Source organism: Bidens hawaiensis, unplaced genomic scaffold, assembly GCF_021521415.1.
Source record: "Bidens hawaiensis isolate Kalapana, Puna unplaced genomic scaffold, B.hawaiensis_p1.1 tig00039497_1, whole genome shotgun sequence".
NCBI classification, from domain to species: Eukaryota; Viridiplantae; Streptophyta; class Magnoliopsida; order Asterales; family Asteraceae; genus Bidens; species Bidens hawaiensis.
In genome coordinates, this window is record NW_027496944.1 from 98648 (window position 1) to 114639 (window position 15992).

The 15992-nt window shown below is 37.5% G+C and overlaps 1 pseudogene; it reads left to right on the forward strand.

Moving 5' to 3' along the window:
• The first annotated feature begins 1457 nt into the window (after positions 1–1457).
• On the forward strand, positions 1458–3259 carry LOC143591262 (flavonol 4'-sulfotransferase pseudogene; annotated as a pseudogene).
• Positions 3260–15992: the final 12733 nt, after the last annotated feature.

Genomic DNA, 15992 nt, shown 5'->3' on the forward strand with positions numbered 1-15992 from the left:
CGGTACATTAAAGGTAAAATTCATAGGTTTGGAAAACTGAAAATAAATTTCTTAAATATGCTACATGCAGCTTTACAACGTGTAAATTAGTTCAATACATCTTAAATATATATAAACGAAATCTTTAAAGTTCTCTGGTTGTTCCCTATATCCTTTCAAGTCACCAGCTTGCTTTATTTATAAATTGAGGATTCTCATGTATTTGAGCCGAATTCACGGGTATGGGTCTCACCAAACCCAAATAGCCCTTAAACCTGTTATAACATCTCATTAAACTAAAAATTTGTCTCACTAAATATTTGATATGAAAATCCTAAAAAATAGGGATATTGAAAATTATTATCCGTTTTTTTAAATATATTATTTATAATTAAGAAACAGTTTTGCATAAAAAAAATTAGGCGGGTCATGAGTCTCACCAAACTCAGATAGCTTTTATACCGGGTCATAACATCTCATTTATTTGTGCAACTCTTTCATCATCTAACCCTAAGTATATTATTAACAAGCTATATTATTAACTTTCTTACAATTAATAAATAAAATTAAAATCCAATAAACATAAAAATATTGGGAATGAATAATGTAAAACAATCACGTAATACGAGGAATAAAAACTAGTTTTAATATAGTTAACCTTTAGTTTATGTGATTAGTAAAATTATATAAAATATACAAATATCACAATTCATTATATATGGGTTAATACATAGTTCAAACTGTATCATGGTAAAGTGTACATATGTTAAAAAAAGTTGGTATATAAAAGAAGGCCTATAAAAGAAAACTAATGTGACATTTGACTATATTGTTGAATTAAATGACGATGGTCCAAAAACCTTTTTCACAGCCATCAAACTTCATTCCTAGTGGTGAGTACATGAATTTTTGGTATGAGGGCAAAATATGGTTCGGGCCTAAACAAATATTGGGTAAAAGAAGATAACACATTAGACTATTTAGAGCGTTTAATACAGCTCAAAAAAATATAGTAGGTTGGATATAAACACAAAAGGTAACGTAAAAACGTTAAAAGGATAAACATGCCAAAAAGCTTTAACAAAGTAACAAACACAAACTAAACATAAAAAAATTTATTAAAATGTTAAATCAGATACGTGGGATAAAACTTAATAAAAACGTGTCAAAAAGTGACTTTGTTTTATTTGGGTTCAAACTTCAAACTCACTAGTCACTAGTGCCCTCGTCTCCACTCATAAAAGTAAAACCAAATGAGATTGATCACGTGCCTTTAACGTATAGGTTAAAATTTTTAAAAACATTACTTTTTACAGAACAGTAGCTGGTCACGGGAATCTTATATATGATATATATGTAGCACATCATCATGACTACATCATGTCATCATGAATAAGTGAGCTGCAAGCCTGCAAGCTAATATAAACATTAATATACCTAATTTGCAGCTCACTTATTCATGATGACATGATGTAGTCATGTCACCTAATATCAATAATTACGCAATTGGTGATGCCTTCTCTTTAGCATCTTGCTTAGAGATTGGTTTGGTGAAATGAGTATATGCAAGCTTTTTTGTTCAAAAAAAAAAATAAATAAAAATAATTACGCACTTTATGGGATATAATTACATATAAGTGAAGCACACTGATTTAAAAAAAAAAGGCCGGGATAGGTATTGGGTTCAAATCTCATTTGTGAGAAAAAGGAAAAAAAAAGGTTTCAAGTTGAGCTACAGGTTTTCTTATATATGGTGGGTTTCCTTTTAAGGGTGGAATAGAGATGATGATCAGGTGGGTTAGTGGCTCTTCAGCGATCCGAATAAGCTTAAACAAAGTGACACACATTGATATATAATTTGATTTGAAAGTGTATTTTGGGGGTGCAGGGGATTCCTAATTTACCTCCTTATGGCTTATTTAAGTCATAAGTTATAAAGTTGTAACTTATGATTTATACACTCACAAAACCTAGCTTTCTTAAACACCTTATAACTTATAACCCGTAAGTTATTATAAGCTATAAGGAGGTAAAATAAGAAATCCCAAACAACCCCTTTAGATAGGAAGCACGTAGCGCCTCAGAGTTAATTGTAAATACATTTTAGTTTTATAATACTAAAACAAAGTTTAAAGTACATAGATATTTTGAAACAAATTAATGAGCAATTATTGCATGCATGCTATATATATGTAGTTGATCAGGAACATGTGAGATTCAAACTAATAGAAACATTTGAAAATTATTTACATCATAATGTCCGGTCCTTTTCCGTTCTATTCACCACTAGCAACCATTACAAAAGATGAAGAAAACGCACGAAAGGCAAAGATGTCGATCATCATCGCTAAATACAAGGATAAGGTCTCTTCTCTTCCCATGGTTGCCGATCATCATCTATGTAAATACGAGGGGTTTTGGTATAAGCGAGGTTTATGGCATCAAATCTCAAAAGCCGACTTCTCGCTTGAAGTGATTATGGCCTTGCAGGACGATTTTAAAGCTCTGCCCACCGATGTTTTCTTGGTAAGTTATCCAAAATCGGGTTGCAACATGGCTCAAGGCCCTTGCATTTGCTATTGTAAACCGAAATAGGTACAAAACATGCAATGGTTCACACCCATTGCTCACTCTTAGCCCTCATGACTGTGTCCCCTTTATAGAGAGTTTGTCTTTCTTGAACAACCCTTCTTATGCCAATGGCCTCATGGCTACCCATATACCCTACACTTGTTTACCTAAATCCATCATTAGTTCCGATTGTCGGATTGTTTATTTGTGTAGAAACCCTAAAGACGTGCTCACTTCTTATTGGCACTTCTTCAACAAGGTGAGAAATACACCACTGAAAGTGGATGGTGCCTTTGAGCTATTTAGTAAAGGTATTGTTCCATATGGATCTTTTTGGGATCATGTCATTGGGTATTACATGGCAAGTTTAGAACGACCCGATAAAGTGTTGTTTTTAACGTTCGAGGATTTGAAGAAGGATTCAGATATTGTGGTTAAGAAATTAGCCAATTTCATGGGTAATTCTTTTACAAAAGAAGAGGAAATTGATGGATCGGTGCAGAAGATAATAGAACTATGTGGTTTTGAGAACTTACACAAGGTAAGTAAGGCCGGGAAACAAACTTCTAAGGGTTTGTCCGACGATATCTTCTTTCGAAAAGGCATTGTTGGTGATTCAGTTAATTATCTTACGACTGAAATGATCCAAATTATGGACAAGATCACCAAAGAAAAGTTTGATGGTTTAAATATCTCATTTGAAGCATGATAAGTTACTCTATGTGGTTATAAATGTTAAATAAGTAATATAATTTACATCATGTCATTGTGAATCACCTAAATGAACTTATGTTATGCATTCGTGTGAGTCCAGGTCTTTAGCATGTGTGAGTAGTTTCGGAATCTATGAAGTTTTTTACTTAATATCTGGTTTGTAAGTGTTTACTTTCTTGTAAACATCCATCTCTTTAAGCAGTTTTATGTAATGGATAATACATTTTGTTCCAAAGTCATGACGTACATTAATAAAAAAATACGTATATGGTGAGAACGTGTCGGATGAAACAATAGTGGAACATGTCGGATGAAACAAAGATCTCACCACTCTCCTTTTGTCACTTGATGAGATCTTTACTTAATGTGGTTGAGTAATTGTATCTTCAATTTCATTAATTGTATCATATAAAAACTTTTATGAAATTTCCATATTATGAAGTAAATCCTTACAAGTAAAAGGTTAGGCACAATGAAACACCATCGCAAGTGATGTCCGGGAGCCACGAGAGTAGACAAAGGTCGAAACCGACTAAGGCTCTATAAGATATAAAGAAAGTACCATGGTTGTGAGAGATGAACATTATTAGAAAATGTTGCCAAAATCCAAAAGAAAGAACTTAGAATATCCATTTAGTACAAATTGAGAATGCAAATGCCCCTAACCATCTAGGATATCTCTGCTATGATCCTCACACATGCCTCACATAGACATCACGCAATATATATTATACTTCAAGAGACAATCTTCTTAAATTCTTCTCCCACTAGTTTTATTATGTCCCCTACTGATACCATACTATCTTTTTAATATGTTCTACCCTCTTTGTTCTTTATGCACCATTATCTCCACAACCACACTCTTCACCATCGACAATCACCCCACACTACCTTTAACTGACAACCTACCATACTTCTAAACAACCACTAACCTCTAACAGATCACCTACCCTGCCTCCTACCTCTAACTGACCACATACCCCACAACCTACCTCTAACCGATGTTCAAAAAGTTCATGGCTCTATCGAAAATAGCTTGGCTTGAAAAAAGCTCAAATCTAAACGAGTCGGTTGCTATATATCAAACGAAATAGCTTGGCTTGAGAAAAGCTCAAATCTTAGCCGTTGTAATCCTTGGCTATTATAAATATAGTATAAAAGAGAAGTTTGGTGCCACAAAGTTGGCACTTTCTGTTTTTGTATACGTAGTAATGATTTTGATAGTTTTCACAAGCATTGATGTTGGCTGGATGGATTAGTTGGTAGTGGAAGATGTTTGAACCAGCATTCATTCCAAGTTCGAATACCTTTTGCTGCAAATGATGGTTTATTTTTTTTTAATTGTGTTATTTATGTGTTTGTGTATGGTAGAATTGTTTGTTTTACACCATTAACTTCGGCGTGGACCGGTTACTTTTGTAATCCGGTCGGTTTCACTTAGCTTTTTGTTTTTTTAGTTTTGGTATCGTAACAAACGTGATGAAGATCGACCAAATTTTTGAAGTTTAAAATATAACTCATTGCCTCAACAATCAAGATCGACAACGCTCGGGTGTTACTAAGCCCGAACTTTACCGACTGACGTCACCCCCGCTAGTCCACCTCAGTTTTTTAAGTGTTTTTGTTTTATTTTTTGGTTTAGTTCAACGCCATACCGCACATAACCAAAATTGACCGAATTCGTGTCGACTTAACGCCTCAAAACTAGGACCTACAATGCTTAGGTTTTACCGATGTCCGAGTTTAGCCAACCTGCCCGGCGCAACGCACCGGGTAAAATGCTAGTTATCAATATTAAGAATGTTTGTTGGTTGATGATCGATGTCGAAAGGTCAATCAAAAACACTTATAAAAATTATCTTCACTAGCAAGGGCAAGTAAAGTGTTGAATCTACAGGGAATCAGTGGAAAGTGATAATCAATTCTAATACTTAGTTATTAATTATATTAAGTGGACAAACGATGTCAACCGGGTTAAAAGATTTGTATTTGTAAACAATGATTAAAAAGCAACCAAACTCCAGGGTTCAGGTTTTTGAAGCAAATTGGATAAATGATTAAAGCTATGTAATTATACTCTTTGTTTGAAGCAATAAACCAAAAGACTAAATGTTTGACTATGATGATCGTTAGAACTTAATCCAATTGATTGACGCAGCTAAACAATATAATCTACTTGATTGTAATCTTTGGCAATGACGAAATATGGGTTTTATGGTTAAAGAGGACTAGGTCAATGACACTAAGAACTCAATCTTAATCGTTGATGACCAAAATCAATAACTGATAAACCGCAAATCTCAATGATTACCCAAAAGTATGTTTAAGCACACAAACAAAATCCAAAAGTAAGGTTTAGAATACCAACAATCCAATGAACAACTCAACCCTAAACCCGGAGATGGTCACGAGTGATTTAGCCTAGCATGATGGTCTTGAATAGCTTCTTTGATTCTTGAAAAGATGATGCCATGGATGATTCGGGTGATTGAAAGGTGTTAAGATGGTGGAAAGATGCTCCAAAAACGTCCAAGGGTGTTGTGATATCGAAGATGGGCGGCCTAGGGTTGAACCGGCCTTAAATAGTTCCAAGAAACCTGAAAAATCGATTTTCTCCCGTCCTGGTGATCGTAGGCTACGGTCTCCCCACCGTAGGCTACGGTGGGGACCGTAGCTTACGGTGATGCTTACTGCCTTACGGTGGCAGCCCCCACCGTAGGCTACGGTGGCCTGTCACCCACCATTTTACTTCTCATGTAACTTCTTCTTCCGAACTCCGATTTATGCCCCGTTTTCGGCCACGTATTCGTCGTCGCTTGCTCTATCATTCCATGCAATAAAATCTTCCTTTCCTTTCCATCTCATGTGCTCCCATTAAGCTCCTTTAAGCTCCGCACACCTGTAATTGCAAACATACACAAAGTAAACGTGTTTCCGACATATAAACTCACAAAACAAGTGGTATAACTCATTTAATACTCGATATTTCACCCACGCATTACATTCCCACACTTATCCTTTTCGTCCCGAAAAAGATATACAATGAAATTAGAACCAGAAACTGTTTTTATTAAATAATCAACTTATTTTAAGTATCAACAAATAACACAAAAAACCGCGATTGCCGATATTGCTATCCACTTAAACCCGTGCCCTAATACTTACCGGGACAAATAAGGCGTGACCATTTATTAAGTTATATGGTTAAATGGAGCCCACACATCAAAGCCTTGATGCCGCCTTACCATGCTTCATTATGGTTTTACTGAGCCAGACCACCCTAACTTGACTTAAACCTTAGAGTCAGATGATCAAAATTATGCACAACCATGTGTACCATTTAAAGCCCATATGCAATAGCTAAAACAATCCTGGATATTTTATCAAACCAAAACCTAAACTTAAGCATCAAAGTCTACCAGAATGGCCATTAGATATGATTAAGGTGCAATTATGTTACCAATTAGCAAATAGCCCTACTACATGGTATACCCCCGTTATCAAGCAATACCCCAAAATCCATCTCTAGGGATGAGTATGCACGAATTCATCTGTAGGGCTTACATGTGGCATGTCCCGTGTAGTCCGTTTCTTAATGGTAATGAGACGCGAGCACGGGGACCCCACATGACTAACAGCGTGGATGATCAAGTCAGTAGTGTAATTGTACTTTGAAAGCACGTAATGATCATGTTTAATGACTTATAGTTGGCAGATAAACTGCGGGTTTGCTCTTTGAGCTCTTTTAATATTCATAAATCCACTTAGGAGATGTGAATACCCAGATGATATACCGCAAAAAGACCCCTGGTGTCCGAACCCTAGAGCATCCCATCAATACAGGATTTAAGGTTATAAAACCATACACCTATGAAGCGTTAACCACTTAAACTAGAAGTATTTTCGCTATGTTTATATCACAAGCCAGCTAGCATACTCTAACGTTAAGCCTATCCAAGCATCGTTCAGTAGTCTATTCATATTTTAAAATTTTCTTTTGGTGATCAAATCTAACAAAAAGGCTTGAGTATGGCCCGACCTTTCATCCCAGTCCTTACACAGGCTTAGCTAAACAAACAAAACCCGAATATATATATATATATATATATATATATATATATATATATATATCAAAATCAAGAAATTAGAGGTTCAATTATGTCAACAACCAAACCGCCCTTTCATTCTTAAGGCTGAGCCTACCGGCACATCCTAGGTTAAGTGTGTTACTGTTCTATTATTATTATTATTTATTTTATTTATTATTATTATTATTATTATTATTTTATTTATTTTTATTTATTATTATTATTATTATTATTTATTTTTATTTTTTTAACAGTTCCAGTTTTTCTATCATTTTTCATTGTTTATAAGTATAACAATTTCGGGACATTCTTCGCATTTTTCACTTTCAAACCAAACCCGCATCCCCACACTTAAACTCTACATTGCCCCCAATGTAAGCTACCATCAAAACATAAGTGAGGCATCTATAAAATCCTACCCGATTACCCATAAAACGACACTAAACACAAGTGACCATACACAAAAGATAACAAGTTCAACACCACCTTCGACCACACATAGTTCACAAACAAACAAACAAACATGCCAACAAGTGTCACGCCACCTCCCAACTGCCCAGGCACATAAAACAAAGACAAATTGTTCAACACAAACATAGAGATAAGGAGAGACACATGGACTTGATCAGCCGATCAGTGAGTGCTCAATAATATGGGGGTTGCGGGTCACCAAAGATTGACCGCATCATCTCCATCACTCCAGAAAAGTTAAATGCGTCCGATGAGCTACCTGCTTGTGAATCTCGTGCCGCATCTGCATGTGGATCTACCCAACGTGAGTGGTGAAGCTACGGTGGTGGATAATGGACACTACCGTCATAAGGACCCAAGGTAGTGTAATCGATCATAAGCGGGTTTTCCACCACCGGATCCCCGCGATGCCATGCCTCATGCATCCTGTGGTGGTGACATCCATGTGCCGTTCATTGATCTCCTGCTGAAAATTATAAGCATGGGTTTGGTTCCACAACTCCATCCTGTCATACAATCTCTGAGTTTCCCGACGCTGTAATTCCGCGTTCTGATTACTCCAACCCCCATAACTGAAACTCATTACTCCAACCCCCATAACTGTCAGGCCTCGAATTGTGAAGCCATTCGGTCATACGTGCATCATCCTGAAACATCACATGTGGTTCCTGAACTGGAATAAAATGTGGCTGCTCGAACACACCACCCGCTTGACCACTCTCAACACCACCTCGTGGTGCTGCCACACTACTGACCCGCCAACCATCAGCTCATACACTTCTTCCACGACGTCATCACCATCACTATTCTTCGAAGATCTCAACAGCGTCTTGGTGTCCCAATGTTTCAAAATCAAATACTGCTCTGTTCGCTCAATCTCCCACCCTTCCTTCTCCATTTGGTCCATCGAAAAAGTAGTATGGATTTTTTCAAAAGTTGGTGTATCCCCCTCGATGGCACCTTTCATTTTTAGCAGAGACATTAGCAGCCGGCAATGTGGGATAATCAATTTCTTCTTCGACTGACGAGCCTCCCAAATATTCATCATGACCAAGTAGCGAAACGAAATTTTCGGTGTCCCTTTCATTAACGCATACAAAATAGGGATCTCCCACTACCGCACACTTGTTCGATTCCCCCTTCGCGGCATAACATTACTAATCACCAAACTCAACAATAATCGTACCTGTCCCTAGATTATTCCTCAACAACTGGTGACCCATCCCGGGTTTAAACATTTCCGCCTTCATCATTTCATATGTGGGGTGTTTGTCGGGGTGTCGGTAGAGATCGGCTTCCGACGGGTAGATGTATTCCCCTGATGGCTGCGAATCAAACTGACCGATACGGCCAAGACTGTCCATTGACATCACAGCCTCCTTCCGGTTAACCGTTCCTACCAACCGCAACGTTTTCGGTGGATTATTACCCCAATCCAATCTCAAAGTGGATACCCACTCCTGAATACTCTCCATATACAAAACCCTGGTTTCACCATCATAGCATTTCAACGCAGCTTCCCATCCTTGATTCTTAAACATCCTGACAATCTCGAATGGCTTCATGTCACTAACATCAACTTTCTTCTCACAAATAAACCCCAGATTCTTCGCATGCAACTTATTCATCTCATCATTAAATAACTCTGCCTGCCACCGAGGGTCAATTGCAGACAAAGGACCTCCTTTCCAGGTTGGCTTAAGAGGAGGTGCTATGCCTTCATCTTCATACGGTTCCTCCATCGGATCATGGTCCTCATCATCATCCCTTAAAATTAGCCTCCGTTTCGGTAGTGGAGGCTCCGGTGCAGCCGAAGAAGCGCTTGCTTTACCCTTGTTATGGGGTGGATTCTTTCGAGTATCACCTGTCTTTCCCATCCTACACACAACGTAACAAACAAAATGCATTAGCCGAGGTTCTCCTTATGACTAACACTAACCCAAAATTTCCCCACACTTGTCGTTGGTCATGCCCATGTGTTAACCCCATTACCAATTAATTCCCCAAGATCTATGATTATGAACACATTCTTTTTGTTAACAAACTCTTGTTTTACTCGTTAAATTCCACTTTCAAAAATATCAAACCATGATAACAAGCATACCGATCAATGACCCAAGAAACAAGTTTACTAGCCCCCAACAATAACCAATATCCACAAGATGTATAGTACAACCATAAACCAACCCAAAAGCCATATACCCAACCAAGTACATTCACCAAAGAACTAATAACAACATACCTCAATCAATCATCAATAAAACAACAATCCACGTACCTTGAATTTTGTAACAAGTCCTTACACACTTCAATTACTAAAACAAATCAAGAAACACGAAAAGCCCCAACTTGGATTTCTAGGGTTCGTCACCCTTCACCACAAATCCGGCGAAAAACAGAGAGGAATTGAAGGAAACCGACACCACAATTGAATTCCTCTCGAAAAACTCGTAAGATCAGAGCCCGGAATCTAAAGATTTGGTGAAGGATTGAAGGAGTTACGGTTGTTAGAGAGGGTGGTTATGGTGGAAGAGGAATGAGAAGAAGAAGAGGAAGATGGATGAAAGAAAGAAAGAAGTGGGTTTTGATCTTGGTTAATTGTGAGTTTGGTGAATTGTGTGGTTAGGGTTAATTTAAAATAATTTTCGTTTTTATTTTTTTATTTTTTATTTTATTATTATTATTATTATTATTATTTTTTTTTACCTGTTGAACTACTCGCCGACCTGAGCCCACCGTAAGCTACGGTCAAGAACCGTAGCCTACAGTCCATCGTCCACCGTAACACAGCCTCCTTCACCGTAGCCTACGGTGCCACCGTAAGCTACGGTCTGGCCACCATAAGCTACGGTGGTCACAGATAAATTTTTTTTGATAATAATATATATACTTAACAAGAGAATAAAAATGTGTAAAACAAACTCGGGTTGCCTCCCGAGAAGCGCTGTGTTTATCGTCTACAGCCTGACGTTACCTGGCCCTTAGCTTTCGGCTGAATATGTCGGTGCACTCGCTATAAAGCTTACCACCGACTCATGTATGCTCTTATTTAAATCCGCGTCTTCCAAGTATGGTTTTAATCGATGCCCGTTCACCACCTGTCTTAAATGATCGTCGAAATCTTCAATTTCAACCTCACCGAACTTACCGACACGCTTAACTTGGTATGGTCCCAACCACTTGCTCTTCAACTTACCTGGAAACAGCTTTGCTCTCGAATTGCATAACCAGACCCTTTGACCTTCTTCAAATTCCTTCCGCTTAATCTTCGCATCGTGTACTCGTTTCATCCTATCTTTGTATGCTGAAGCACACTCATACGCTTCATCTCTAAGCTCCTCCAACTCGCAGATATTCAACTTACGTTCCTTACCTACACACTCATAATCCAAATTAACATTCTTCACGGCCCATAATGCCCGATGAGAAAGCTCTACGGGTAAATGGCAACCTTTTCCATAAACCAACCGATAGGAGGTGGTGCCGATACGCGTTTTGAAAGCTGTTCGGTAGGCCCATAAAGCATTCGTTATAATGCGTGGAACACCAAATCTAGAAAATATGTTCGTTTGGACAAACTTACAAACAACGGCATGGTCATTTGTTTTGGTGGCAATTGCTTCGACCCATTTTGAAACATAATCAACCGCCACCAAAATATAATAATTCCCGAAGGAATTTGGAAACGGACCCACAAAAGCAATCCCCCAAACATCAAAGATGTCAACTACGAGGATTGGTTGCATGGGCATCTCGTTTTTCTTGGAAATGCTACCCAACTGTTGACATCTCACACAGTGTTTAGCATATTCCGGTGAATCTTTGAAAATCGTGGGCCAATAAAAACCACATGCTAAAATCTTATGACCAGTTTTCTGCCCACTGAAATGGCCACCACATGCAAGTGAATGAGCGTGTGACAAAACACTCTGGATCTCCTCATCTGGAATACATCTTCGAAACACTTGATCCGCCTTGATCTTGAACAAGTCTGGGTCCTCCCATACGTACTGCTTCACTTTGGCCATGAATTGGTGCTTCTTTTTCTTCAGCCAAAAATCTGGAATTGTACCTGCAACAAGAAAATTAAGGATGTCAGCGTACCATGGTAAAGTTGACACGGAGAACAGTTGTTCATCCGGGAATGACTCGTTTATCTCTCGGACATCTTCCTCCTCTTCTCTTTCTACCAATCTGGACAGATGGTCCGCAACAACATTCTCACTCCCATTTTTATCGCGAATCTCCACATCAAATTCTTGAAGGATCAAAATCCACCTTATCAAGCGCGGCTTTGCATCTTTCCTCTCCATCAAGTATTTCACTGCGCTATGATCTGAAAACACAACAACTTTGCTTCCCCACAGATAAGATCTAAATTTATCCACCGCATACACTACCACGAGCAACTCCTTTTCCGTGGTGGTATAATTAATTTGAGCATCGGAAAGGGTTTTGCTCGCGTAGTATATTGCAAAGGGTTTCTTATCCACCCGTTGACCAAGAACAGCCCCGACCGCATAATCGCTCGTGTCACACATAATCTCAAAAGGGAGTGACCAGTCGGACGACAGCAGGATCAGGGCCTCGACCAATTTGTTTTTAAGCATGTTAAAAGCATTTAAACAATCTTCATAAAAAACAAATGGTACATCTTTCAACAACAAATTACATAACGTCTTAGTTATGACACTGAAATTCTTAATAAACCATCTGTAAAATCCCGCATGTCCCCGAAACGACCGAATTCCATTGACATTTTTTGGAGGTGGTAAATTAGCTATGAAATTGAGTTTCGCCCGGTCAACCTCAATCCCCCTACTTGAGATGACATGACCAAAAACAGTTCCCTCTTGAACCATGAAATGGATTTTTTCCCAACTTAAGACCAGATTCGTTTCCACACATCTTTTCAAAACTTTCGTCAGTTCATTTAAGCATAATTCAAAAGATGAGCCGAAAATTGAAAAATTGTCCATAAAAATTTCTAGTGAATCCCTGACCATATCTGAGAAGATACTCATCATGCACCTTTGAAAGGTGGCCGGGGCATTACACAATCCAAAAGGCATTCGCCTAAATGCGAATGTGCCGTATGGACACGTAAATGTGGTCTTATGTTGGTCATCAGGGTGAATTGTCACACCCCGTTGAACTATTTGTGGAAGCGTAAAACGGAAATGTAACAGGCACCTCTGGTATCAACCACATTGCTTATAAAGAACAATACAAACTAGTTTACAATATTTTACATCGATCTAACTTTGTTTACAACTAGGTGATACAAACTAAAACCAGTCCGTTAAACGACTTTACTTCTTACTAGCACACTTGCATCAATTCACCCAGCATTGATCGCAAGTTAAACACGTAGCACATTGATTTTCTAATCCAATCCATTACCTGAAAAACATGTTAAAGAGGGTCAACTACAAATAGTTGGTGAGTTTCACGAGTTTCAAGAAATCAATTTTTGCTTACAACCATCACAATTTGTAACTACGCAAGTATGTATGTATGTACATTCACAAGTACGTTTGTTTTTATATTTATGATGTAATTATGCTAAGCTACAGTGAAGCCTTGACTGTCTTTGCTGCGTGCATCCATTTCCCACGCTCAATCAACTACTGTGGCTCCCCTTCCGCCCACAACATGCCCCGGTAGCTATGTCTAACACTACATAGCCTGTTTGTATAAATATGGTCATGTGCAAACGGCGCTATGTGACACGGCAACCAGGCCGATTCCGTTTGGGTTTGTCAAACCAATAGTACTATTCACAAGCCACCGGCTCGAAGTTAATTACTGTGTTCGTGGGGACTTTCGTGTGTTAGCACTTAGATAATTTCCATCATCAAACAGTACAAGGTATATATAGATATGTATCAACATGTTTTTCTCCCCAAAAGTTCGTAAAAGCAGTTTAAAAGTGGGGTCATGAAACTCACGGTTTAGTCGGTATACAGTAGTGCGTCAGCTCGTAGTTCACTTGATTTGCTATCACTAGTCCCTATAATCAATATTATAATAATATTAATATTTTAATATTATTATAATCGTTATACTAGACTGGGCTGTATAGCTAATCTGGGTATAGCTGTTACACCCATAAAGTGTCATTAGACTTAGGTTGTGATGTTGTTTAACGTCTAATACTTAAAACCGAACTTGGCTCAGTTTCTCCGATTTCCTAGCTGGGCCAAGTTGTTCGTTTATGCTTTCAGAAAACAGTTATGGCGAAGTAAGCTTGGGTAAATGTGTTGGTCGATAAAATGATTAAGTTATAAAGAAAGATTACATATTGGGGTTCCGGATTCACTACGGGGCCCGTTTCCGTTTATTCAGTTTGATTTGAGGAGAAACGCGCACAATCTATCTAGATTGTCCATGTTTCTCATAAAAAGGTTCGTTTTTACTTAATTAATCCAAAAAAAAATATGATTTTTGATCACTCTTGGTGCTTTGATATTCCCATAAGTTCGTTAATCGCGAACTTGCCGGTTTTTATTAAAAAATTGAATTTGTTTAATCTTCAAATTAGCATAATTAATTTATCATTAATCATTAAATTATGAAAATTTAGCCACTTATCAAATAAAATATGTATATTTTTATAAAAATACTTAGGAATTATTTATTGATTTATTAATTTATAAAAATTTATTTTATCAGCTATATTTAGCCTGAAAATCGTCCGTTTATCCCAAACGATTTCCAAAAATTCCATAAAAATTCCTGAATGTTAAAATTATACCCCAAAAGCATTTTTGTCAATTCCAGAATGCAACAACCATGTTCAATATTCTTTTCGGCCCAAATTTGGCTATAAAAATTCATACGAACGCATATGCACAAAACACCCTTAGAATTTTCCAAATGATCCCAAATTTCATGTGTGATAAATATATATAAATTATGAGTTCCCAACCAAATTTCATAATTTTTCAAGCATTTTAACTATTTTTCCCAAATAAACGTCCCAATTCGGTAATAAATTAGCCAAATATTCGCGGATGGTCGAAAAATTACCAAATTTGAACAGGGACTCAATGACATGGTCCCTGATGTCTATGAAAAATTTGAAGACCTAAAAATATGCCCATCACAACCTTAACCTAAACAGCCCGTAATCGAGTGTTTCAGTATTACCTTAGCGGGTTTGGTTCGTTTCCGCCTTTCTAATCAAGGTTTCAAGCTCTTGTGCTTATTTTCAGGCTAGATACAAGTCCTATATCATAAACAAAGCAATTTTTCATCAACATAACAGCCCTTGAACTAGGGTTTCGGCTAGTGTACAAAAACGAACTTTTGAACCGTAAAAATGCTGTTTCAACCCTCTAATCCGTGTTTATGGCCAAAAAAATTATCAAAACAGGTTCCTTACCATGTGTATGACCAAAACATCTTTATGGACCATTTTTAGGATTTTTACATGGTTAGGAATGATTTTTGGCAATCAAACTACGTTTATATGGAATTAAACATGCATCAAATTGATTAAAATTAGTATAATACCTTAGGGCTTTGTTGATGTGTGAAACAGAAGCAAGAGTTCTGGTCTAAACTTCTGGAATTATGACCAAAATATCTTACCTTGCTTCATTATAAAGAAAACATAATAATATTAATAAAAGGGGTTCTTAGTCAACTTTGGCGGGGTGGGCTTGTTGGGCCCTTTTGGCCCACTTTTCTCAATTTACGTGCCCGAATGTGAAATGCCAAGTCCAAATTTACTTCGGGTTTGGTTTTTGGCGCGAAAAATATATCAGGTACGACAAATAATGCGAAAACGAATGTTTTTCGGCTATTTTTGTGTAAATTTATAAAAACATACTATACCTTTGTAAAAATCGAAAATATTTTCACGGATTGCTTAAACATTCCCACTAAGTGTTTTGTAAATCTTTTTCGGCTTAACGGATGATACAATACTTGGTTTGTAACTATCTTTCGCGTTTAAATCTATAGCGGGTAGTTAAACGAGCATGTTTTCGTTTAACTTGTTTGCTATAGAACTAAGGCCATAATACTAATATTTTAGCTTATAATAAACTTATATCACTTATAGATGGTCCCCCGGGATATCTGGGTCATAACCAGACCCGTTTGATTAATCGTTCGACCGTTACGTAATAAGCGTTTAATCGTTAAATCGGTAGCTTTATA